Genomic DNA, 27183 nt, shown 5'->3' on the forward strand with positions numbered 1-27183 from the left:
TCAGAGCAGAATTCTGTGTTGTGGTGGAAGCGACCAATCAGCGCGCTCGCTCGCTGCGGAGTAAATGGACACTCAGCATCGGCTCCCTGATTGTCTGTCTGTATCGAGCTGCTGTTTAGTGCAACAAAGAAACCGTCGCTACATCGCTGAAATATGAAATAACATCGCGGGAATAACATTGTTGTCATTAACCGAGAAGAGCAGAGGCCTCTAGTGTTCTTCCCGCGCCGAGAAATCCTCAGAGAAAAGTGTCGTTTGGAGACGAGTTGAGTTTCTACTCGGTGAGTGTTTCTCTGTTTACACCGGATGAGTTGCCCGCAGGATTCAGAGCACTAGGTTATGTGTAGTTTTAGGCAGACAAGCAGAATGTTTTGTTTTAATTTTTTGATTGCTTATTGATGAATTCACACCGATAAAACGACATTTCTTTCTACAGTGTGGTTTACTTAAATAATATGGTTGTCAGATAAAGTTAGCACAGCTCAAAACAAAGACTGAACACATGTGTGCCTTATGTGCATGAATTCATGTGCTTGCATGTGTGTGTGTGTGTCTGCACGATCACCTCTCTAGTCACACTGATGTCACCTCATCTGTCATCCTACGTCACAGTAATGAAATGCAAAGGTGGACTGTATCGCTGCTGCAGCTTTACATACATGTAAAACTCAATTCTTTGAACTGTCAGCACACTCCTGAACACATCACTAAAACACATTTCTGTACATTTTTTTCCAGTCATTCTGCGGTCTAATAAAATGACTCAGACTCAGTTCTGTCATCCTTAATAGATTCAGTTTGACATAAAGCTTCAAACAGAGGCCTGAGCTCAAGGTACATCTCCCATCTTCTCTGCTGGACACTGCTGTAAATTGCCCCCTGATTTTCTGCCTCAAGGCACATTGACACTCAAGGGACCCCATGGGGTCTAGGGACACTTGTGTGTGTGTGTGTTTGTGTGTGTGTGTGTTGAGAGATGAGCTTTTATGAAATATCAGAAGAAACTTTATTCATGCATCACAGGAATAAGAATAATCTGGTTCTTAACTGCTTGTCCAATAATCAAAACATTGTGACCCTTTTTTAAAGAGTCCTCATGACAGGTTTCTTTGAGAATTTCAACCAAAGTGTGATGTTTCCTATGCAGATTGTTTAATTTGAAGAGTTTTAGAGGGCTGTAGAGGTGAAACTCACCAGTATTTCATTCTAATAAAGCAAAGATTACATAAAAAGTCACAACATGATTATGTTGTAACACTTTGCGGGGGTTCTAAACCTCCAGATTGGGAACCTTGAGTTAGTTATATGAACATTCGGAATCAGCTGTAAAAATAGTCAATTTTGACTTTAACTGTCAAACGCTATACACTTACTATTACTCATACTTTACCTACTACTCCATCATTACATGTTTCGAGGATTGAACCTCTCCTGGCAGTACTCCGTGAGTGATCGCTTCTCTCCACAGCTACACCTTGACATTTACTCAGCTTTATAGACAAGATGGGTAAGGTGACAAGGACACAGGAAATGGAGAGCAGATGGTAAGAGCAGGGAGGGGAGGAGAGGAGAGGAAAGAAGAGGTGGAGTGAAAAAGATTAGAGAGGAGGAGAGTCTGAAAATTGGACAAGGTGAGAGTGTGAGAAGAGGAAAGGTGGCAAGAGAACAAAATTGAGAGAGAAGAGTGGAAACAGGAGCTTACTCACCATTCATGTGACAGGTGCAGCTCTTTATTTGGTTTACTAACAAGTAACGGGCAAAAAAAAGTGTGTGTGTGTGTGTGTGTAGCAGGGGTGGGCGGAGTCAGCTAGTTGATGGATGACCTGTCGAGATAAGGGAGGGAGGAGGGGGTGTCGGGGGGTATAGATGGAGGAGGAGGGGGATGGAGCATTGTAATTGTGACAGGGGGTCATTTATCTGTCTGCAAGATCTGACCAGACGGTCACTATGGGAGATCAGGCTGCTCACCAACACCTCCCCTCCGTTGCTGCCTGTGTCTCTTTTTCTTCCATCTTCCATCCTTACTTCCCATCTCTTCTTCTGCTTCCCAGGTGTAATTTTTCTCTTCTCTTAGTCCTGCCTCTTCTCTCACACATTATTTCTGTCTCGTACATCTTATCCATCTGTTCTGCAGCACATCTTTTTCTCTTCCTGTCCTCACCCTCGCTCTGCCTGTTCTTCTTTCCTGCCTCTTAAGCTCTTGAACTCACTTGCACTCAAGTGGAAGTGCAATATAACGGTCACTAGATTCTGGCTCCAAAAATTCCCCAATTCCAATTGACTCCCATTTAAAAAGTGTCAACATCCCTCTAGAAATACTAAGTCGTATTTTTTCTCAACAAGTCATTATGGTCTCAATTGTTAAATTTGGGGAGGAGGATGATTTTAAGCATTTTTACCTTTGGATTTTACTCTATCCCTGGTTGAGTGGCTTTTGGGACACTGCTTGAGTATTGAAGGTAGCAGAGGTCTCTGCAGTTTAAATGGACTTTACTCCCTCCCTTCAGTCATAGGTTTCCACTTGAGAGACTAGACTGCTACTAGGCTTGTTGCAGGTCTCATCAATGATGACTGTAGCAGATGAAATCTCCAATATTAAGAATGAGCTCTCCTCCAATCCAAGTCTCATAAATGATCTCCTCCAGCAGCAGTTACTGCTCCAAGATTGCTTGGCCTTCCTGGAAGTGCCTGGCGGTGGGGCTCTAGATGCTGGTTGCGTCCCACCAGCTCTCGGAAAAGCTGCCTCCTGGGTCTCAGTTGCAAAAGATAAACACTGAAGAATTTCGCTTCCCCTCTTTGAGACCATATGGATCTGATGAACATGACACGACTGATGATCCACCGTGCTTCAACTTCTATGCACCGCTCCAGGAGTTAGTGAATAGCATGCCCTCCTTACATCTACCTGAGCTTGCTACCCTGGAGGGATGGCGTAGGAGTCCCCGGTCCCGTCTCAGGAAGTGCTTTGGCCACGGCTCTTTGTCCAGCTTCTCGACTGACCCCTTTGCTTTAAACCCCAAAGCCGTTTGTCGCCTGTCACCCAGATTAGCCAAGCCAGTTACCACCTCAGCTGCTCTCAGTTCGCCTCCAGCTGCAAGTGCCACCACCTCCTTCCTTGCCAAGGTCGGCTACTTGTGTAACCTGCCAAATCCCTTCCAACCTCATAGTTTACACTGATGTGGGTAGCTCTGTGCCTGAAGTCTTGGTGTTGGGCGACTCCGTTGTAAGATTTGTTAAACTCCCATCTGTCTTCACATAATGTCTTGGCGGGGGAAAGGTTGAGATTTTTATTAAACTTACTCCAACACCCATTGACTTTCACCCCTCAGTCCACACTGTAATAGTACACGCCGGAAATAATGACATCAGCCAATTGAGAGCCTAGAAATAAAGCTGTGAAATGTCTGGCCCCATACCTACTTTTTCAAAGAGCATTGAACGTTTTGGTCGTTTTTTTAGCCTCCACCAGTGGCTGCTAAATTTCTATCCGGCAGCAGGATATAATTTTACCAGCAATTTTGATCATTTCTGGACTAAGCAGGACTTCTGCAAAATGGAAGGGAACCAAGCAACTAGTCTCTAATTTTATCAATTTTATAGCTTTTAAATCTCTCTGACACACATCTCAGCATGATCCTTTCCACAATTTAACTTCTCCTCAGAAAAGCCCGTTTTACAACAGTGAGGGTCCTGCTGGCCTTTTCTGTGATTTTAAAAGTACCATTCCCGTTGTGACCAGGGACTGAAGGAACAGGTGTTCAGCAAGCCGTCTCTCTCCTCATATGGTCACTCCATCTAATCTCATCAATCTCATTCACATTCCCTGCCGGCCTATGTCTCCTCCACTGCCCTGTGCCAAAATGCCAAATATATTCAAGAAAGGGATACTCAGTATATAAAATAAGTCATTTGTGATCTCCCATTAGTTTGCTAACCCACTAGGCCTAATACTCGTTTTGATCTCTTCAACCTTGTCTGTCAACCTACATTGTTAGAAATTGTCAACAAAATGAACCCTTCTTCCTGTGCTCTGGACATTCTCCCCCTAAAGAAGTTTTTAACACAATCTGTCCTTTTATATTGAACACTTTTAATAGGTCCCTTTCTTCTGGTACGGCGCCCGCTATTGCAAAAATGCTCTTGTTCAACCCCTAATGAAATCTGGACTCAATCCAAATGATTTCAACAATTTTAGACCTGTCTCTAAACTTCCATTTTTAGCCAAAGTCCTGGAGAAGATTGTTGAAAATCACCTTGTAGCATTAATGAATGATAACTCTGTTTGAATCTTTCCAATCAGCCTTTAGAGCTCACCACAGTACAGAAACTGCCCTTCTTAAGGTCATGAATGACTCGCTTTTAGCTGCTGACGGTGAACGTCCCTCCATTTTAGTACTCTAGATCTCAGTGATGTGTTTGACACAGTTGATCACACTATCCTCTTGTCCCTTTTAGAGCAATGGGTGGGCACCAGTGGTGCAGCCCTTGAATGGTTCAAGTCATACCTTACAGACAGGACTTTCTGTGTTGGTATTGCTGAGTCTAGGTCTTCCACCTCTAGGCTGAATTGTGGGGTTCCTCAGGGTTTGGTGCTTGGCCCAATTCTGTTCACCATTCACATGCTGCCTTTGGGACATCTCATAAGATCACACAACATCAGTTTCCATTTTTACACAGACAGTACTCAGGTTTACCTCAGCTGTGACCCCAATAACTTCAATGACATTTTTTCACCGATGAACTGTCTCGAGGACATTCATAAATGGATGATTCAAAATTTCCTCAGCTCAACTCAAAAAAGACCGAAATACTTCTATTGGGCACATATGCCTGCAACACTCAAATGACAAACACATTAGGTTCATACTCTCATCTTATTACTCCGCAGTGTAGAAAACTTTTAACGTTTTAATTGACGGCAACCTCACTTTGAACAGTCATATCAAATCCGTCATACAGTCATACTTTTTTTGAACTTAGGGAAATCTCTAAAATTAAACCATTTCTGTCTCCCAGAAACCTTGAAACAGTCATTCATGCTTCTATTTCATCACGGCTAGATTATGTCAACTCCCTTTTCTCCGTCTGCAGCAAAAAGTCTCTCTCCTCTCTACAGTTAATCCAAAATGCAGCTGCCAGGATTTTAACAGGTACCAGAAAATGAGAACACATTACACCCATCCTTTCATCTTTGAACTGGCTGCCTGTTAGTTTAAGAGTTGATTTTAAAATTTTACTTATCATGTTTAAAGCCCGGAACGGTTTGGCCCCAAACTATAATTCTGACCTTTTAACTCTCCATGTGCTGTCACGGGTCCTGAGGTCCTTAAATGCTGCTCTCCTGGTTGTTCATAAATCCAGACTAAAAAACAAAGGTGACAGAGCGTTTGCCATCAGGACCCCCAGACTTTGGGACAACCTCCCAGAGGAGTTTAGGATGGCTAAGTCTATCTCTTCATTTAAGTCTCTTCTTAAAACACACTTTTATAGTCTATCCTTCTTGTGATCCCTCTATCTTACCTTTCCCACATCATTGGTTTTATTGTTTTAATGTTTATTGTTTTCATGATTAACACTTTTATAATTCCTGTTGTTTTTTATTTTTATCCTGTAAAGCGACTTGTAAACCTTGTTTTGGAAAGGTGCCATACAAATAAAGCTTCTTCTTCTTCTTCTTCTTCTTCTTCTTCTTCTTCTTCTTCTTCTTCTTCTTCTTCTTCTTCTTCTTCTTCTTCTTCTTCTTCTTCTTCTTCTTATTATTATTATTATAATGGGTGACGTCACACTTTGCTACATCTGTCTTTACATCCAGTCTGTGCTTTCACTTGATCTATATTTACAGTGTGTTACTGTCTCCAGCGTTTCAACTTCTGGTTTCACTTGCTTTTCAAGTTCAACTGCTAACTTTTTTTTTTTTCTGACTCTTTAAATGACAGTTTAAGTACTTTCTAGTATTCAAATTTTAGCTCATCTGCTTTCAGTGCTGCTTTTACACTGTCAATTCAACTCCTATGGGGCTTGAACAGGAAATGAAACATTTTAAATACTCTTATTTAAATGATTTCAGCTGCTTTGACCTCTGACACTTCAAACAATACTTAAAACATTCTAAAACATTTTAACTACAGTGTTTGCACTATGAGCAGCCTTTTCTACTCCTGGTTTACGTCCTTTGCATTTTCTGTCTCCTCCTTTGCTCATTCAGCTCTCTCCCTCCTAATCTCTGTTTTTCGCACTGTCTTTATTTCTCACTTTCCCCTCCCTTTTTAAAAATCTTCCCTTCTCCCCTTTATCCCTCCAGAGGGACTAATAAGCAGCGTTATGAGTCGGTGTGAGAAGAGAGGCAAATGGGATTCAGCTCGTAGGCCAGATAAGGGTTTTTTAACTCGGCTGTGTCTTATCACAGCCTGTCACTGCTACTTAAACTGAACAGATACTGCCTGGCATTATGTATAAAGTAGTTAAAAAAAGCCTTAAATTGAGATGGCAGAAGTTCTGTCTGAAGTATGTTTGAGTAATCCCTGTGCAGAAGCTTGCCAATGATGTCAGAGTGCTAATTTAAATGCAGTGATGCAGAGATGGGCAACGTTTTCAGGCAAAGAACAGCACAGGAGTTTACTCAGTGTTATTACACATCAATTAATCAACATATTGCTCATAGAATAGACATTTTAATTAGATTTTAGGTCCATTTCTTCACGGTTGCAGGGCATATTGCTCATCTGCATCCTGCTCAGCGCCCAGTGTGACACCATGCTCATCAGTCAGTGACACAGGAGGCGTTTTTGTGACAAGACAGACAACATTTAATAGTCAGTATGAGCTGCTTTCCATCAGCCATCATTATTTTTAATTACTTTATTTCCCCACCTCCCCCACTGTGTTTGTTGTGCGCCACACCAGAGTACCACAGGAAGCAGGCTCTTACAGGAAGCAGACTCAAAGATCTGAACCTGTGAAGCCTCAAATTAGACTAAATCAAGGCGCAAAATAGATCACAGAGTGTTGTGTTTCTAATAGTGCGAGTCGTGTTTTGACGAGCATGAGCAAAGTGTTAAATTAGTGGTTTTTACATGATTTTGATCTGTCTATCTATGTATCTGTCTAGTGCTGCAACTAACAATTACTTTCAATATCCATTAATCATTACTCATTTTGTCTATATAATGTCAGAAAATAGTGAAATGTGGCCATCAAAATTTCCAAAGTGATATATTGAAACAGCTTGTGTTATCTGACCAACAGTCAAAAACCCAAATATATTCCTTTTTTTATATAATTTATGGTAAAGAAAAGTAGCAAATCCTCATATTTGAGAGGCCGGAACCAGGGAACTTTTGACATTTTAAGCCATGCTGGCGGTGTGGCTCTAGGGATGCTGATGTTGGTCGATCAGTCGATCAGTCAATCCGTCGATCCACTTTGGTCCAGACTGAAATATCTCAAATCTGATGGAGTTTCACATAATTTGGTACACATAGTTATGTCACTCTCAGGACAAATTGTATAGCTTATATAACTTTGTTGATCCCTTAACTTTTCATGTAGCTGTTTAACACCAGATGAATTGGAGAAGTGAAGAATTTCCAAATAATTGTCTTGTAATTTCTCTGGAAAGAACTATGTAATTTGGTAGTAATATATAGGGAAGTAGGAATGTCCTTGTAAAAAAAAACACACCGCATAAACCCAAGTAAAAATTGCTTCATCACACATTTATTATTTGAAACTTAATGTTCCATATGTTGTATTGTATCCTTGCTGTAGACAAATTTCAGTGAATTTCAGAAAACAAAGACAAAGTTCAGCTGACTTGCTGTGCCCTGTCTAGATCTGACTCTCTAGGTTATGCTAGCAATTAATTGGAATTGATTGAGTGGAAATGTACCACTTGAACATGTTAATTAGAACCAAATTTCATATGTCTCTCCAAAAATTACTAGGAAATTATTCAGAAATTACAGACTTAAAAATAAATGCATTAACCCATCTAGCACCATCATAAGATCAATAAATAAATCAATAAAAACAATGCTGATTTCTTCCTGTGGTGCCTACTTGAAAGTTATTCTTGTTCGGTAAATTTCTGATTTTAGTCAGCTTGGTGGAGACAGTTTGGCCAGCTGATTCTGACAACAGTTACGTCCGAATGTAGGTCGGAGTCGGTGTGGATTGAGCGGACTTAACGCTTCAGCAATGCTTATTGTAAACACCACTCATGTCTCAATTTTGATGGGGATTCCCAGGAAGTCCTGATGCATAAAAAAATGACTCGAACAATTAATAGATTATCAAAATAGTTAGTTATCTGATTAATTTTCTCTTGTTTGACTAATCATTTCAACTCTGTATCTATGTATGTATGTATGTATGTATGCCTGTATCTATCCACATATCTGTGAATATCTCTCTCTCTCTCTCTCTCTCTCTCTGTCTCTATATATATCTATATATATATATATATATATATATATATATATATATATGTCTGTGTCTTTCTGTCCTTGGACAACCATGTAAATATATGCATGTTATGCTGGCAGATGGAGTGGGAATGGATTTATATTCAGCAGCCTTTTGTTAAGTCAGTGATAGACTGCTGAGCTTACAAAAAATGTGCACACACACACACTTGCAGACACACACACACACACACAAACATGCAGACGTCACTCAAGGAAAACAGCTCTCTCATGCAGTGCTGTGCTCTAAAGTCGACGGCAGTGACATTAACTGCTGCAGAGAGGAACAAACAGGAAGACGACGTGTTCCTCCTGCCCTTGACAGGTGCTTAGTGTCTAAATGCAGTGTACAGCTTGTGTGCTCACACCTGTGTGCAGGCAGTGTTGTGACTGTGATTCACCGATGACTCACAGAGGCCATTAAAATGACAGGATAACCAAAGTAATGGTGCACTTAACAGTAATACAGGCAGATTTCCTTCTGGTGCTTGTCAACAGAGTAAATAGCAGAGATGAATTTAGTAAGTCATATATTTCCAGAAACCAGTCGTCGTGTGCAACTTTTCTGATGCATCTCCTTGTGTTATAGCTTGCTCATCAGTTTATTGGGTGAGGTTGACTTGTCATCTTGTTGTCATCCTGTATGATATGCGTCAGTTTTTCTAGGAAAGATTGCCGCAGTGAGTCGTTAATCAAAGTCATACTCACGGGGAATACCGACAGTAGAGTTGGAACCCTTGGTGAGACAAACAGACCTTGGTTTCAGCTAACGTCCGCTCCCCGTGAAACGCGTCATCTCAGCTCATTTCACCTTGTCCCTGTCCCGTCCTTTTGTCACGTATTGTTTGGCTACCTGTCGTTCCCGATCACCCCGTCTGTCATCTTGTCTGATCTGATCGGAAGTTTGCTCCGTCTTTTAGTTTCTGGAGAGTAAAGGGGGGACGGCATGGAGGGAGTAGCGGTGTGCTCATTTGCATATAAATGATAGCAGTGTCTGTGTGTGTTGCTGTGCTCCTGCTCACTTGGCATTTTGTGGTGATTCATTGTTTTGTGTGTTTGTTTGCGTGTGTGCTTGCCTGTGTTTGTGTGTTTTCCTCAGTTTTTGAAATGTTTCTTCTCTCCTTTTTCCTGTGTGTGTCAGTGCAGCGTCATTATGTGTCAGTGCCGGGACAATCAGCACCGATTCAGCTCTTACTGCCGCATTATGCAGTCTGCCTGTGATTTCATGGCTTTCGTGAGACTGTGTGATGGCTTTTCCCGGTCGGATAAAATCAATTGACTCATCCTGGAATGTAAAGCATGTGATCGTTTTGGCTAGAGGTAAAAAAACTTGAGATAATAGTGAGGAAAATGGGATGGAAAGAAAACAAAAAGCACTCTGGGTAAAAGTGTCTGGTTGGATGTTATTGAGATGATTTTTTTTTTTTTTGTTTTACTGAACTTGAAACAAAAGGATTTCCTGTCAGACACTCTATTTAAAAGCCCCAAAGAGTTCTCACATATCCTCTCTGAATGTTTCTGTAACAGGAATCCTTGCTGGCTTCTCCGTCTATTTACTTGTAAGTCCAAAAATAGAGCAGACAGCACCCTAAGGCCGGGTTACCACACATCATATTCACACTAATATTAGACTTGATATTAGATTTGTCCTCAGGCTTTAAAGGGAATGGGATGAAACCAGTGCTGAGGTGCTTGCGGAAAACCTAGACAAAGACATTTTTTGTACTTTAACATAGCTGTAGGGCTGGAAAACATGACCAAAATATCTATATCACAATCATTTGAGCAGACTTTTGATTTGTCACAGTAGGAAGAGCACAGGTGTTACTAATAACATTTACGATGGATGAACTGTTTTTCATTCTTTACACAACTACTTCTGCCACTTTTCCTTTGTACAAATGAGTTCACCACCATGAATGCCTTCAAGGAGGGACTGATTAAAAGTGTGCACTGTTATCCCCATTTCCTCTTGGTCATTTGGAACAGGTATAAACAGTTCTGCCTTTAGATGTGGTTGGATGACACGTCATGCAAACTAGTTCATTAGTTCATTACTCATCATGTTGAACTAGAGCAGCGTGGCTCTAGGGAAATGTCGGTCTGTCCTCGTGCTCCTTAGCACACACAATGCATTGCTTTCTCTCGGGGTACTTGAAGTAATGGAGCTCTTGGATTCAACGAATGCAGGTATTGGGAGCCTGTGAGTAAGCCATAGCAACGTCTTCCAGCGGCTAATGCTAGCTTGGAGCCTCGGTATGAGAGGAGTAGTAAGCCAGAAGTAGATTTCTCGTATTGATTGACAGCCATGAGCCCCCACCCCTGACTTTGGCCTTGTCTGATTGGTTAGAAGGGTGAGGCTCGCTTTAAAAACTTGAGAATGAAATATCTCGGCTGCCAGGTTGCTCAATAGGCCTGGATCACAGAAGTCTTTTAACAGCACTTCTTCACATTTAGATATACTTTGGAGCATATTTCAGCTAAAAAAATATAAGAGAAAACATACTGTAGCTTTAACTTAACCTTAACTTTTCATCTGCTGCCATCATCAGGTCAAATATTTTATTCATCCAATACTTTGCAAAACTAATGACATTTCCATCAGCCACAGTTGTGCCCTATGTTTAGCATCAATTAGCAAATGTTAGCATACTAACACGCTAAACTCAGATGATGAGCATGATAACATACCTGCTAAACATCATGTTAGCATTGTCAGTGTGAGCATGTTAGCATGTTGATGTTAACATGTAGCTCAAAGCACCTATGTGCAAACTCACAGAGACTCTAGCATGGCTGTAGAGTCTTGATGTTGTTTTAACTGACAGTTAAAAGCTTTTATCGAACATACCTGCACAAACCAAATTAGATCACTAACTCACTAACCAAAACACTAACCAACATGTGCAAGCATGGGCGCCTGGTTATGTTCTAAAATGGGGGAGCAAACTTGGAGAGATACATGAGTGGTGGTGAGGTCTGGGGGTCCTCTCCCAGAAAAAAAACGAAATTCCTGCATTTCTACACCACCTAACCTCGTGGATTAAGTCAAGAAACAGCCACCTGCACTATTCTAGATTAGTTAGATTGAGGTGTAACCTTAAAATTTCGTATGTTACCTAAAAACCTCGCAAGAATCGCAAGAAAGTTTCAGAGCGACAGAGACACAAGAGCGTCCCCGTAACCATAGTAACTCTCTCTCACTCCTGCCTGCGTGCACACGGCGCGAGAGGAGAGGGAGAGATGCTACTGCCAGAAGAGCCGTTGACTGAGATTACTCCGCACAGCATGCATGGGAATAAATTACAACAAATAACAGATTTGTGTATATTTCTCACTTTCCCCCTGATGGTCTGAATAACTCGGCTGCTGCTCGGTTCTGCTGTTTCACTGTGCCGCTCTGTCTTGTCTTTCCATGCGCTGTCAGTGTCCTCTTTCCGTGCCGCGACGTTATCAGTTATGAATTTGTTTTTCACTGTGTGAGAAAATGCATGTGTGGCAAGCGAGCATGTGAAAAGTGTCAATTGTGTGAGTCTCACGGTCAGTGCGTGAGAGTTGGCAGCCCTGTGTCAGCCTCAGTGCATTTTTGGTTATTCGCCCAGCTCTTCTTGGCAGATACTCTGAGCCAAATGGGGATAAACTGTTTTTCAACTCATCGCAAAAACAAATGCTGCCATAACTGATTATTGATTTTGACTCAGTGGACTGTTGAGTCTAAGATTTCTGTCCACAACTGTGGGTGAGAATCGCCACTGCCTTATATACAGTATATATGGTAATACGCCTCCATATACCAATCCATCGGTCATCAGTGCAACATCATATAACATCATGTAAACCCACAGTGGATAAAATTAACCATATTATCTTGTTTGCTCGAATATACATGCTTGAAGAAGCCATGCCATTAAGCAACTCTTGGTGTAGCAAAAGCAAAAAAACCCCAATGAAAAGCTTTGAAATTATGTCAAAACTACTCAATATCTGAATCTGTGCACCTAAAACAGTTAAATTCCTTGTCCTTATCTTATCAATGTAGCAGGTCAATGAGTCCAGAAATAGTCTCCAGCCTCTGTAGCTTTGACGGCAGAACTGCATGATAGTGTCGATATTATCTGCTAATGCTGTGGGACAGCCTGCGTTTTAAAAGTGTGAGGGCATTTCCTTCTCTGCCTCCCACTCTCTCCCTCTTTCCCTCTCTTTGTCTCTCTCCGTCTATTTTCTGGCCATAATTACAGAGCTCATGAAAGCGTTTAGGGTCTCATGAATATTTAGATCTCAGAGGGGAAGTGTCAGGGGAGACCCATGTGTGGCTGGTCTGCCCTAATTATGGAGATACGCTTCCACACACACTCACACACACACACATGCGCGCACTTAAAATGACGGAGGAAGGCCAGAAAATGATCAAAAGCTCCCAATTTGGGAAAAGTTAATATAGGCTTAAATAAAGGTATGACCATTCTGAAAAACTGGCACATGTGCACGCACACACACACACACACACACAAGTACACACAGCCGGCAGGGAGATAATAATAGTGCAGCTGGTTGTGGCTTGCAGCTGGTTCTTACTGCTCCCTATTGTTGAATAGTGAGCTAATGATGGACACCAGCCCGGCAGATTAGTAAAGAGCACTGGGTGTATGTGTGTTTGTGATGCATGCGTGTGTGCACGTTCATTTGAGACCGGGATCAGGGTTTGACTCAAGTGTGACTGTGATGGGCACCATTGAGTCAAGAGGAGACAGGAAGGTGGAGTCATGTTTTTTTAACTAAAGGAGGAAAGAAGGAAGTAGGTTTTACGAGGAGAATTATATAGAAATACAGAATCTTCATCGGGGATAAAAGAGGGATGAAAGCAGAGTGAGCGAAAAAAAGATGTAAGGGAATTCGGTTAAGAGAAGCGCAAGGCCGAATGAGACGGATAAAGAGGAAGGAAGGAGTTAGGATGCGACAGGGTGGGCGGACCGAGAGAGAGGAGGAGAGAAGAAAAGAGGAAGGAAAGACGGTGTGAGAGAAAGAAGACAGGTGAGAAGAAGGTGAGAAGGAAGCAAACAGGAGAGACGGGGAGGTGAGAGGAAAAGAGGTTTGTATTGTAATGAGTCATCCCAGACAGGGGAAAGACAGCAGAGGATGGAAGTGACTGGTGAGAAGAGAGGAGAGAGGTGAAAGGAAATGTGGGAGAAAGAGCGAGAGACCTAAACAGCATATGAGGAGGATAAGAAAGAGAAGAGAGGGGCATACTTCCCTGCCAAGGTGAGAAGCGAGGGTGGCGAATTAAAACACGAGCTCATGTTTAGTCTCAGAATAGAAAATAGCATGATGATGATATAAATGATTCATAGCTACAGTTAAGTGTATATACTTTATGAATTCATAAAGCTCACACACTGTAGCTGCACTGTGATCAAGAGATAAAAAAACAGTCCCTTAGGCTAACATTCATATTAGTATTTATGAGATCGCTGAAAACTTATGAGCGAGCTAGCCTCAGATACTGGATCATTGAATTACATAATAGACAGATGGGTGACCAATTAAAGGAAAAACCAATACAAAGTGATCTAGTAAGGTGCTGGTCCTCCGTGAGCCTCCAGAACAAGTTTAGTTCTTCCTGATGTAGATTCTCCAAGTCTCTGAACTCTACTGGAGTGATGAACACCATCCGTCCAAAAGATATTCCTTCAATCAGTGTCTTGCTGTCACATGTTTTAGTTGGGTTGAGACTGTGAAAGCCACAGTAAGCCCTTGTGCCCTGTATGTATGTAGGCATCTGTAATAGTTAGGTTTCTCCTCTCATTTATTCAGGGTTTTTTCTTTAATTTGTCACTCATCTGTATTGTTAAGACCCGGCTCAAGTGGCCACAACAAGAGGGAGACACACCAGTTAACCAAATGAAAGTCAGATTAAAAGGTAACTTAAGTAATTCAAGTATGAAGTGTGGATGTCGGCAAAGTCAGTAGTGTGATGTGAATGAGTGGAAGATGTTTGTGGGTGTTGTAAGGTGCATAAAAGCAAAGTAAATAACTAAAGTAACACATAACCAAACGGGAGGAGCAAAGTTGCAGCAACGCAAGATGACTCAGCAGGGATCATCATCCCCCCCGCCCCCCCTCCCCCCTTCCCCGTCCCCCCCAAGACAGGGTCCCAACAGGATCACTGGGTTCTAAAGCAAATAAACAAAACAATCTGCAAAACAAAAACAACCTACAAAGAAAACTCCCCTGGGCTGTTTAACCAACCCTGGCTGGTTCAAAAAGTTTGAACATTAGCCGGAGGATTTGAGGCTACAACAGCTCTCGTCATGCAGAGCTAAGTGAGAGTGTTTTATCTTACCACATGTGACAGGTTCATCAGGATCAGGAGTTTTTAGGTCCCTCTCACCATCCAACAACACAGCAGGAACCTCAGGAATGAAAACACAGAAACAGTTTCAAGCGCAGGAGACGGTTCTTTCATATCAGCCTGTGTAACTTCCAAATCTTTTCCTGCCATTTCACAGTCTTAAGATCAAATGCCCAAATGGTTGGCTAACAACTGGAATGGGACAAGATGGAGCAGGCTCAACAACCTGACTCGGTTCCCCAGCGAACTGGCATGTTTTGCACGACTTCACGTTTGGAGACATTGCTCTTTAACGAAGGCCAAAAGACGTAGCGCCAGACATGGTCATAAGATTTCGTTATCCCTTAACGTCCACAACCACCATGCACAGTTTTCAACACCACATCACAGAAGTTACTCGGCACAACAACCTGAAAAATTGCTTCACCAACAAAGTTGCCATCACAGCGCGCCCACTTTTCCACCAGTAGGTCTTCCAGGGCAAAGTACCCATGAGCAACATCTCTTACTTTTTCAACTGGAAAAACCTCATCCCACAAAGCAGACAGGGAGGAATCAGTCCTTTGGCCCTTCACCCATTTCTTCCTTGAAATATTTTAAGTTAGTTGTCTGACACTTAGAAACACAACTTGAAGACTTAAACCTCCCTTCCAAGCTCATCCAAGGCCAAGGTAGTTGGCACGATGAGCAAAGTCAGTGCTGCAGGGCATGTAACTCCCTTGTGTTTACACTTGATTACTATTATAGTAGTTTTAGATATTATCAAAAAAATACACTCTGTCAATGCAAGTCTCCATCATGACAGTTTTTGTTTTTTTTAAATAGAAACTAATATCATCAGAATAATTTGAAAGATTGCTCTATTCTATAATCACCTAAAATTTGAAATATGGTGGCTTAAAGTGCAAATTATGAGGGTTCAGGGACACATTAAGTCATTTTCCCATGTCGGCCATGTTCAGCCCAACAAGTTGCTACAATGTCATAATAGCTCATGTTTATTCACATTTTCACCATTTTAGAATAAAGCAACTTGCTGGAAATGTATTGTTAAGAGGTAGATTTGTATCTGGCACTCACTCTCACATTTCCAAAACTTTTTTACTACAATTTTCAACAAGACTACACACGTAGACAATCTCTCCATCGACTCTGGCTAGGTAATATAACACTACACCAGATACTGACAGTAACAACATGAACCGAGACTACACAAGGTTATCAGGTTGTAAGAAATAAACTGTGTCTTAAACCCTCAATGGACAGCAGGGGTTAAAAAAAAAAAAGTTAAAAAAAAGTAACATCAGCATTATCTGAAATTCCTGCTATTTGCTTGCTGCAAACGTTAAAAGCACAAAATTCTGGATATTATATCAGTAACTTCAGCATATGAACTATGCACACCAGTTTTTACATTTTTCCCCTGAAAAATTATAAGCACAAGGCAGTGATGTATTTCCATTTCAAAGCTATCATTCTGCCAATCCTATCAGCTGTCACACACTGAAACTCTAAACACACAGGAAAGCCAGATAAACTCACAGTAACAGTGTGAGCATCTTACCTTTTTAAAACAAGCATTTCTTCAACACCAGTTCCTGTGTTAAACTCTCTGTAACCTCATGGGAATCCAGTGCTCTGACCAGATTGCTCCATGCTAATATCTAATTATGCATTCTGAACTAACATGGAGGTTTCCCTCTCGGGATGTTGAACCTTTACCACTCATTACTTTTGTAATTCATGCAGTTTATGGCACAAAAAACCTTCCTCATGCTGATTTCCCCACAAAGCTTTGAGTCAATCTGGTTTGTTTTTTGTGCAACTTATAATAACATCACTCTGACATCTGTGTATATATTATAATTGCATTGAACTGTACCGGAGAGCAACTTCATTACCATGTGAAAGGCTCTAATTATGCTCATCAGTGTGGTCTTGTTTTTATGTGGAATATCCCTTTTGGATGGCAGCATCCAGACATGAAAGAAGAGTTCATTTCCATGACTACAGTAACCGTCTTCTTGTCACCGTTAAAAATCTGACACAGTCCTGGGAGTTCTGTCGTCTGGCCGTTTTTGAGTGCTGTGGTCACGACAGGAGATCGAGCTCGTCTCACCGCCACCATGTGTGAGCTTTCATCAGGCCACTTCACAGCCCTCTGAGCGGAAACCAGACCACCACCACATGCTGTGGAGGCACGCTGCTGCCTCACAGACAGTGACACACACACACGGGTATGATTATGAACACAGGCGCACACTCAAAGACACACAAACGCACGTGTCAGCGTCACTTATAGCAGACCACAGTTTGATGAGGTGTGTCAGCAGTCTGAGAGTAGCAGATCCCACTCTGGGTGTGTGTGTGTGTGTCAGAGAGACAGAATCGGTTAGCATTTAGTAATCACTTAATCATATAATAGCAATCACTCTTCATCAGACACCATCAGATAGTCACAGCACTGGATGGGCTTATAATTCATTCAGCAGCTGTGTGTTTGTGAATATCTGTATGTGTGTATGTTCAGCTCCCAGTGGAAGGCAGGAAGAGCTGGCGGAAATAATGTATTTATTTATAAATGTTTATGTTTATTTATGCATGCATTATATTAGCTGAGCATCGAAATGAATAAATCATTCCACTGTAGCTTGCAGTCTGTCAGAACGCCTTTTCAAGTGTTTCTGAGCGTCCTCAGCGCCGGATCTCGCTGAGTTTTAGAGTCTGGTTTTTGTATTTTCAAATGTGTGAAGATATTTGCCACTGGTTTCCATTTTAAAACCAGAGCTGTTGGATATTTGTGAGTCCAGAGGGGGAAAAAGAAGTTGTTATCATGAAAATGCCAAACATTACTTGTCAAATATCCAACCCTCCATCTCTTTCTCTCACACACAGAATGATTTAAGCCGCCAGTACGATTCAAAGGAAATGGAAATTGGTGTTTTTTCACAGGCGATACAGTGTAGTGGGAAAACAAGCTCTGCAGTGGGCTTTGATTGCCACAGTATGTGCAGAACTTTGTCTAATTCATGTAGAATTACACAAGTAAGAAGTTGTTTTTTTTGTTTTTTTTACACACAGGCTATCTATTGTTATTAATTAAACACTGGCTGGCTGGACCAATCTTGACACCAAGACTGTTTTTATTTTAAAACTTTCCATTCACACCGCCCATATAGCAATGCTCTCATTCATTAGAGCTTTGTGTGCACGCTAAGGTTAACTCAGAATAGAATAATGGTACTCGCACCTTTCAGGTAAATGTGGAGATGTACTGGCCTCATTTATCACGGCAGCACATGCATGAAGTCATTAAGGAACAGAAGCAGCAAGTCACTATCTGTACTTGTACTTTTGAGGGAGTCTAGATTATGATGAATACTGGTGATGAAGTGTCCAGGAACCTGGGATCATATGTTTGGGTCTGATTCATGGCCCTTATGTAGAGTACAGGATACTCCAAACTGTAGAAATACATTTCACATTGATGACACAAAGTTAATTCTTCTGTGACTTTTGGTTTTACAGTGTGATAGATTGCTTTTTCAACAGCATGGATAGATGGAGATTTTTAAACCACTTCACTGCTATTTTAGAGCAAAAACTAAACAAACATACGCAAATTAAAATGGCTGCAGCTCCTGAGCCACAATGACTATGTGCATAATTAAGGTCTTGCCAGAAGGGAAACCTTCCAAAGTTTCTTGTGAAAGTGTCAGAAACACACACAAGTAATACAGAAACAGAGCAGAAGGTCTTTTGAAGTCAGTAAAATTTGAAAAATCCGCCTAAAATAAAAAAAAAAGTCTCAAAAAGTTTTGTCTGTAAAGGTCAAAGACAATGTGAGGCTGTAAGCAAAATACCAGTGAACACCTGCCTCAAATTTGAAGAAGATAACACACAGTATGACAATTCTTCATTGTTTTTTTTTCTCATGAAAAGGCCCAGGCAGATTTCCAAAAAGAACATCTGGAGACTCCATATTTTTGTAAACACAAGATCTTCCTGATCACTGCAATACCACAATAGGTGTGACAAAGTGAGGTAAGAAAGGGAGAAAAGGCCAACTAAAGGATTCTGGTGTCCTCGTTATTGAAGTTAATGAAAGCGGTCACTTCTTTTGGAAGATCAAATGGCTGGCTGACTCCCTCCTTGTCCTCCGTTGCTATAAAAGAACAATTTCTTTATTCTGTCTCCTTGTTTGGTTTGGGGAACAGTTTCCTTGTCTTTTTTTTTTTGTCTTTTTTTGCTTCTGTAAAAATTGCACTAGAATTGGTCCTAAATTATCTTCCTCCTCCTGTATCATTAGCAGTGACATTCAGCACAGCTGGAGCTTCTGATGCTTTTGTTTGCGATTTCACCGCCGGGATTATTTCCAGCATCATATCATCTTCGTTCACCTTCCGGCATAGAGGACAGACCTCCAGTGGGGCATTTACACCTACACCTACCAGCTACACCTTTGACAGCCTTTCAGCACCACACCAAACTTGATTTCAAAATGAGAACGCTGGAGGCTTTTGAAAAGCACTCAGAACAGAAGTACTATATCATCCAGTCAGCACTTTGTGCTTTACTACTGAAATGATTCTGTGTGTGTGTGTGTGTGCAAGAGAGAGAGAGAGAGAGAGAAAGAGATGGAAAAGAGAGGAGAGCAGAAAAAAATACACTGCCACTTGTGGGGGATTACAAGAGATGAGCTCTCAGTGAAGCAGATGTGTGTGAATGAGTGGGGAATGTTTGCCATCTTTTCCTCTGCATGTGATGCCGAGGAAGAGATGGACAAAAGGAAATGGCAAGAAATAGAAAGTGCATCAGGGTCACATAACATGGAGCGCTTCTGTTGTTGCTTATGACTTATTTATTCATTCATTTTCAGTTTTTCATTTAGCAAGGATCTGGGTCAGACGCTGTAGAGAGTGTGTGTCTGTGTGTCTGTGTGTATATAAGAATGAGAGGAAGAAATTTATAAGGACAGATGTTTTTGTTCAGTTTTGAATACTGGAATTTAGCTGGACAGACAGATGAGGCTGTTGGCAGGTCAGTGGGCAGATGTACGTGCAGGATATGAGACAGGCTCAGAGACGAGCAGACAGACTGGCATTCAGATAGATGAACAGACAGACAGACATATGCGAGCCAGCTGGTTCTCATCCCCTCTCATCCCTTTCCGCGGCCTCTTGCTCGGGACCGAACAGGTGCTTTTATTCACATGACAGATGCTGACAATTTGTGGCAACATGTTGTGTACAAGTGTGATAAGAAAAGCATCAGTTTGCTTCAGGGGCTTTAGCCTCCGGGTTGGTTTATCTGAGTCGGTAACAGATCTGACTGATCGCCTTGAATAAGTCAAAGAAACAGGAGGTGGCAGTGAAACTTGAGGCTGTACATGCAGCATACAATGTGTGTTTGTGTGTGTGTGTGTGTGTGTGTGTGTGTGTGTGTGTGTGTATGTGTGTGTTAGAGAGGGTGATAGAGACAGCAAAAGTGTGGATAAGAGCTGAAACAATTAGTTGATTAATCTATTGACACCTATTCTATTTATTTACGATTTTCTGCTTTTCTTTGCTTTATATGATTGTAAACAAAATATCTTTTGGACTCTTGGTTGGACAAATTTGAAGGCGTCACCCTGAGATTAATCCAGAAAATAATCGACAAATGAATCAATAATGAAAATAATCTTTAGCTGCAGCCCTAGATTCAAGTTAATGTGTGTGGTTTGAGGATGTGTTGTAACACACTTTGCTCCTGTTAACCATGAAACTTCAAGGAAAAAATTGTTGACATAAAAAAAATCCTCTTTTTTTTTTCTTAAAAAAAGCAAAGAAGCAAAATCACACAAGATGTTTTGCCTTCATTTGATATTTTTTTTCCAATTCCAAAGTGCAAAGCAGTGACAGAAAGCTTGTACTGTATGTTCTACTTTCAAGCTGATTCATTTGCTAACTAGATACAAACTACTATGACTTGGCAGACTTGAGTATTCTGTGGTTGAGGTGTGGAAATTGTGGATTTTTTTTTTTTTAAGGAAAAGCTTCTGCCGACACGTAATCGAAAATTCCTGGTGTGATATATCTCTTTTGTACAGGAGAGTGGCCCTGGGGAAATATTTAGTCCTGTCGAGAGGGAAGGAGGAGAGGAAAAATGACAGGGAGATGGAGCGATGAGGAAAGTGCAGGAGATATGGAAACGATAGAACAGATGATAAGAAGCTCATTATTCTGTTCCTATATTTGGCTCCACATATCCTCCTCTCTTAGTCTCACGCCTACAGTGAAGACATCCTCTGTGTAGGCCTACATCCTACTGAAACCTGTCGACCGCACGCCTGTCTGTCTCTGCATGTATGTGTGCACACTTCCCCGGCACTATGTAGTTGTCATGGCAACATTAGATCGTCTGGCATATAAGGGTGTTTTCAGTGAGGTTGATGTATAATGAGCTGAGGTCTTTGTTTTCAGGAGGAGATATTCATCAGTTTGACCTTTACCCTCAGCGGAGCAGGGTAGCAGTTTGAATGTATGAGGCTCTTTCTCTTTCTGCGTCGAGTTTTTCTCACTTCTCTTGTTTGTAACAGCTCTCATCTTGTCACAGCGAGGTCTACCTGCGTCTGATTCACGAGTAGAAAACTGAAACGTATCACCTGGTGCTTGTAGGGTTTCAATGTTTACTGACGCTCTCAACCGCCACTGCTTGTGTTGACTCTTTTTTTTTTTTTGCCTGTGGGAGAGAATGCAGACGTCACATGCACAAAATAATCCATTTAAGGATCCTCAGTCAGATCCCATATGAGACAATAGTCCAATTAAGCAGCGTTCACATTTACACATTGTGTTTTTTTTGGTGAGGCCAGACAGTTTTAAAGTAGCATGCAAGGATGTTTCACAAACATGAACAGTCAGACAGGTTTTAAATTTAGAAATGTAAATAAAGGTGATCTTAACATTTTTTTTTTTTTTTTACCCAGACTGTCTGCTGTACACACAACACTGCACTGCAGAGCTGCTTGTTCAACTATGACACTGTGAACAGACAGGTTGTCTGTTCACTTGTGTTGTGATTCCTTTTAAGTTCTGTTTTAAAGTTGTGTCCAAATATGAGTAAAATATTATTATAACCAGGAGGCCAAAACTTCATAACACTCAGTTTATAAAATGATATAACTTTTCCATTTTCTGACAGTGGTGATCCTGTTTCCATGGTTTTTCCTCCGAGTTTAGAGTTGCACAGTAGAGCAGAGATATTTTGGGCACACAGGGTGCCTTTCATTTTCTGTATGGACTATGTTAAGTAAATGACATCACTTCTAAGGTTTGGATGGATGTGATAGTCTGGTTCTTTGATTTAAAAATAAAAGAAATTTACAAGAAATTTCCCAGCCTTATAACCCTGTGTACAAACAGAGAAACAGGGCTACGACTGCTGAGGCGCTTCAGTGAGAAACAAACAAACACATTGTCCACTACTAACAACGAGTAGAAGGTAAAGCTCACACTTTAGAAATCTGATAGATTCAACAACATAAAATCCTTTTTATGTTTGTGTTAGATGAAATCAGAAACGATGGCGCAGTGTGTTGTTCCCGATTGCAAAGACGAAGAGTTTGAAATGCTTCTTGTACTGCTGGTAGCTGAGGCTCATTCATATCTTTAAATGATTGCTGAAACACATCTACTCCTGTGAGAAACACTGAGAATTAAAATAAAACTTTCTTTTTTCGTTACCAGCTTAATATCAGAATATTGGTTTGTAAGAGCGTTTCCGACACACAGTGGTGAATGAGTTGTAGTAAGTTGGAGAGGTCAAGACAGAGATGGACGGACAGAGAGTGACACCTGCATAGAGCTGCTAATCCCAAAGTAAAGTAGATTACAGTAACAGCCTGATGCCCCACCACCCCCCACCCCAAAAGTCTGTCTGGAGGAAATGGAGCTGCCATAAGCTGCTGAGAAACTGCTGCCTGTGCTGACCAGAATGCTGCTCAATATCACTCAGCTCTACTCTGAACTTTTCGCCTCTTCTCTAATCTCTCTGTCATCTCCTTCGTGTCACTCTGGCTGCTCTGCTGTTGTACCAGGTCTGTGTGTGCGACTGCTGTTACTGTGGTCTGTACTGCGGATGTGTTGTTGCAAAGAGCCCTCGTCTTATTGAACAGCGTGTTTATATGTACGATGATGCTCTCGATGACACCTCAATTTCTGACTAATTATGGAATATTTAGAAAAAAATTCCCCAAGATGAGATCTTTTTTTCCCCCCCAAGCTGACATTGACTCACTTTTCCCTCTGGTTTCATCTTTATTTTTGCATTTATATTATAGCTCTATGCAATATGCAGTACATGTATACGATGGACATACTGTGCAGGTTACTTATCACAATTTAGCATAAGGCGCAATAATACCACTTGTATCTATTTTATATATGTAAATGTTTATACAGAGCTACAATACGACACAAGGGTGTGGTTCAGACATGGGTCGTAAGTTTTCCTTCTGTTTGTATTTTTGTGGGGCATTTTTAAGCCTTTATTACAGTGATAGTATAGACAGGAAAACAAAGAGGAGAGAGAGAGATGGGGAGGTGACATGCAACAAAGGTTCACTGCTGGAATCGGACCATGGATGTTGCGGTTATGTGGCATGTTTCTTAACCTGTAGACTACAGTTTTAAGTTTTGATCAAAAAAGAAGCTATTTAAGATTTTCAGCTAAAATAGCGCAACAGATTATCAAAAAAATTACACTACAGTAAACCTAAAGACTCAAATGAAAAGCTCAGATTTAGTCTGTATTAAAAAAATAAGAAGCCACACGTAATAACGTCATATAGAATATCAATATTCTGAAAGGTACCTGTAGAGTTTTTGACCACTAGTGGCTTTATGAAGCTCTGTTTTGATTGTTTGTACTGTAACTGTAGTCCTACTGCCAGTTGTATGCTATTCCACTTACTGACAGTTGGTGACGGTAATGTTGTCCAAAATTTTGGTTTTGGTTGTCATTTTTGGTTGAAAATCTGAATTTTCCAGGTTTTGGAATAGTGTGTGGCCATGAACCATAGTTGGCAGTTGTTCAGTCTCACAGGATGAGAGATGCAGGTGTGCGGATCTTGAATTATGGGTACAAATGATGTTTATGTTATGACATAGTTTAGTTTAGTTTGGTTTAGTTTATGTGCACACACGTGTATATATGTGTGTGTGTGTATATATATATATATATATATATATATATATATATGTATATGTTATATACACAAGACAATGAGAATTTAAAAAAGTTTAAACATTTTGCAGGAGAGGCTGGAAGCCAAAAATGGCTTGTGAAGATACCTCCCCTACATAAATATCAATAGTCATACTTAAAAAAGAAAACAAAACAATGATTATGTCATCACTGAAGTTTCAAGACTAAGCAATAATACAAAATTGATAGAAATGTACTATTTACCTTGAAGTTTGTTTACAACTTGCGATAAATTACAGTGAAATCCATGAAGTGTTATAAATCCTTACTAATTAGAGTCCTTTTCAGATGTTTTCTGAATAATAATGTAGATGTTGACATCGTTACAGCTCTGTTTCACATAAACAAGCAGAAATGTCTCGCTGAGTGAGACAGACGGAAACAGTGAATGTGTCACACTTTGAGGGGGGGAAAGACCTTTCTGTGGACGTTGGCAGCAGTGTTGTCACACAGTATGACAACAGAACAGACTGTGTGTCACCCCATGTGACAGGGCTAATATCACATTTTGTAAATGGGTCTCTTTGCAGTGTGACATGCAGTAAATGGCAAACATGAAACTCAAAGATGATGGTAGCTTTAATTGCTGCTCTGACTGACATTTTATGACCCACTGTGACTCTAAACGCACAACACATCAAGAAAGGAAAAGGCAGTAAGGACAAAACATGTTGGGTAAACACACAGGCATCTATATGTGACAAATTTGCTGAGTGTATTCCTGATAACGCAGTATCTGTGTCTGGTTTACTGATGCCTGTCATCCATGTAGTATATATATTTTTACTGACCTTTCACCTTTGGGTCCAGCTTGTACACTCACATACTGGATAAAGATGTGTCGATGTAGACTGAACACTGCAGGTGAACTGTGAGCTGGATATCTGCAGGATTTCAATCCTAAATATAATTTTACAAAGCTCAAAGTATACTGACTGGGTATTTTCTGAACCTTTCAGCCACCTACAAACCAAAGGCAGACAGACAAATAGAGTCGCAAATTAAATCAGTGTAAGAATCTGTAATCTTGATAGACACATTAACTTGATTCTTTTATACCTGTGTGTGTCACAGTTTGTTCATATCTTATTTGACAAATTTATCAGTGCCTGACAAGAGATAAAAGGAAGTCTGTTCTGCAATTTCAGTGTGATAGTGAAGGATATACCCTAAAGCCAACCTGACTTGTCTGCTTGTCTGCTGTCCAGCAGCTTGTTCTTGTGTGTGTCTGTGTGTGTGTGTGTGTGTGTGGAGATAATGTATCTGTCTCCACCGATTACCTCTGTCTCTGTCTGTATTTTTGTATCTGATCGTCTGTATGACTCTGACCTGGTTTCTTGTTTTGGAGTAATGACTCAGAGGCTCCAAAACAACAGTTGATTCTGTTGAAAAATGACTTGTTTAAAAAAAATTATAGATTTCCCAATAGCCGTATCCATGTGTAATTGTTGTTATAGTGAATGTGGGCTTAAAGCAGAAGGTGCAGACACAAAGACTAGCAGATGTGTCTGCACTTGATCACTTTGAGGAGGTGATGTGGTTTGTAAGATTCCATTTTCTGTGATGTCTTCAGAGTTATCAGACCTTGATGTGAAACACAAGATTGAATTTGATTTCACACAGTATGACGTAAATACTTTTGTATCATGTTGACAAGTCAAAAATGCCATGAGCCATTAAAAGATGACTAAAAAGTCTGTAAAACAGCATGCTGGAATGAAGTTGATGCTGTGAACAGATTGCAATAATAATGGTTTTGTGTTTTCCATCCCTGTGGTAAGCTACTGTATATTGTGATATGACAGTAATGTTGTTATTGTTACAGCGTGAGATTTACAATAGCTAAGTTAATGGGGATGTATCATGCACATTTCCAGGTCTATATTTATATTCTGGGGCTCCACTGGAATTAAATAGACATGATTTACAGTTGGAAAAAACACTGTATTTATATTTTTTATATATTATATATTTATGCAGCCCCTCAATTCAGTCTCAGTCTAAAACAGGCTGTTTTAGCTCCTGTCTCTTTAATGCCCCCTCCCAGTGAGCCCACCTTGCTCTGATTGGCCTCCCGAGCCTAACTTTTCAAATACAGCCGTACATGTTCGAGCCTGAAATATGTGAATGACCAACGTAAACAACCTTAGCAACAAAGGCTACCAGCGGGCGGCTGTTTGTGGGCATGCACAAACAATCTGACATCATCATGAGGAGGAAGTAGAGGTAACAAAGCGCGCAGAGCAGGCTGTAGCCCTGACTTTTGACTTGCAGGGAGCATTTTTATATATGTTCACCTCAAGTTCGGGGACCATGTTTAACACAGACATCAAACATTGTGACATTATAGAAATAACAGAAAATCACAAAAAGTATATGTTTAAAAGCTAAGAAGCTAAGTTTATAATACAGCTTTTAGGTGACAGTTATAACTTCTGGCCTTGCAGGTTGGCCAGTAAAAGAGATTCACTAATACTACTTTATTAATAATCATACACTTTTCAGCTGTTACTGAGTTATGTGATCTGTGTATTTTACTGAACACTCATTAGTTAGAAGATCTCCAGGCTACTTTTAGCACAGCGTTGCCTCAAAATCTGATGCCAGTATCAGCATAATGTGCCTGTAGCTATAATGTAATCAGCTCTTTTAGAGTGACAATCTTTAATCCATTGAGATTCTCTGCACATGTTGTCTTATCCCCTTTAATTGAAGGATTTGCCCTTTGTAACGACATTTAATTGACAAATGATACAGTAATGTAATAAGAGTCTGCAATCAGACATAGAATTTGTGTGCTTTTCACACTCTGTGGGAGGGAGGCAGCCACCTATCACGTGCTGATATATATATATATGTGTGTGTGTGTGTGTGTGTTAATGATTTAGGGTCTCTGTGGGACACTGAAAGGAGGACTTGGCACGTGGCAATGAGGGGTCAGGAGTGACAGACGCAGACCAGCAGCTGTTGGGGAAAAGGGAGGAGGGAGGTCAAATAAAGAGAGGAGAACAGAGAATAAGGGAGAGGAGAAAAGAGGAGGTTTGGCAGCTGAGTGAAAAAACAGTGGGAGGAGAGGAGTGGCAGGGGAGGTGCTGGATTGATGGACGGATAAGCAGAGATGTA

At 40.8% G+C, this 27183-nt stretch overlaps 1 protein-coding gene across 1 annotated transcript in view; it reads left to right on the forward strand.

The window, feature by feature from the left end:
- Positions 1 to 34: 34 nt before the first annotated feature.
- LOC137194013 (SPRY domain-containing SOCS box protein 4-like) overlaps positions 35 to 27183 on the forward strand; it is an 83184-nt gene continuing 56035 nt past the window's right edge. Inside the window, exon 1 of the mRNA XM_067605520.1 lies at positions 35 to 281. The gene's annotated coding sequence lies outside the window, so the exon portion shown is untranslated. The remainder of the gene's footprint in view (positions 282 to 27183) is intronic.

This window comes from Thunnus thynnus, chromosome 12 (assembly GCF_963924715.1).
Source record: "Thunnus thynnus chromosome 12, fThuThy2.1, whole genome shotgun sequence".
Classification (NCBI taxonomy): Eukaryota; Metazoa; Chordata; class Actinopteri; order Scombriformes; family Scombridae; genus Thunnus; species Thunnus thynnus.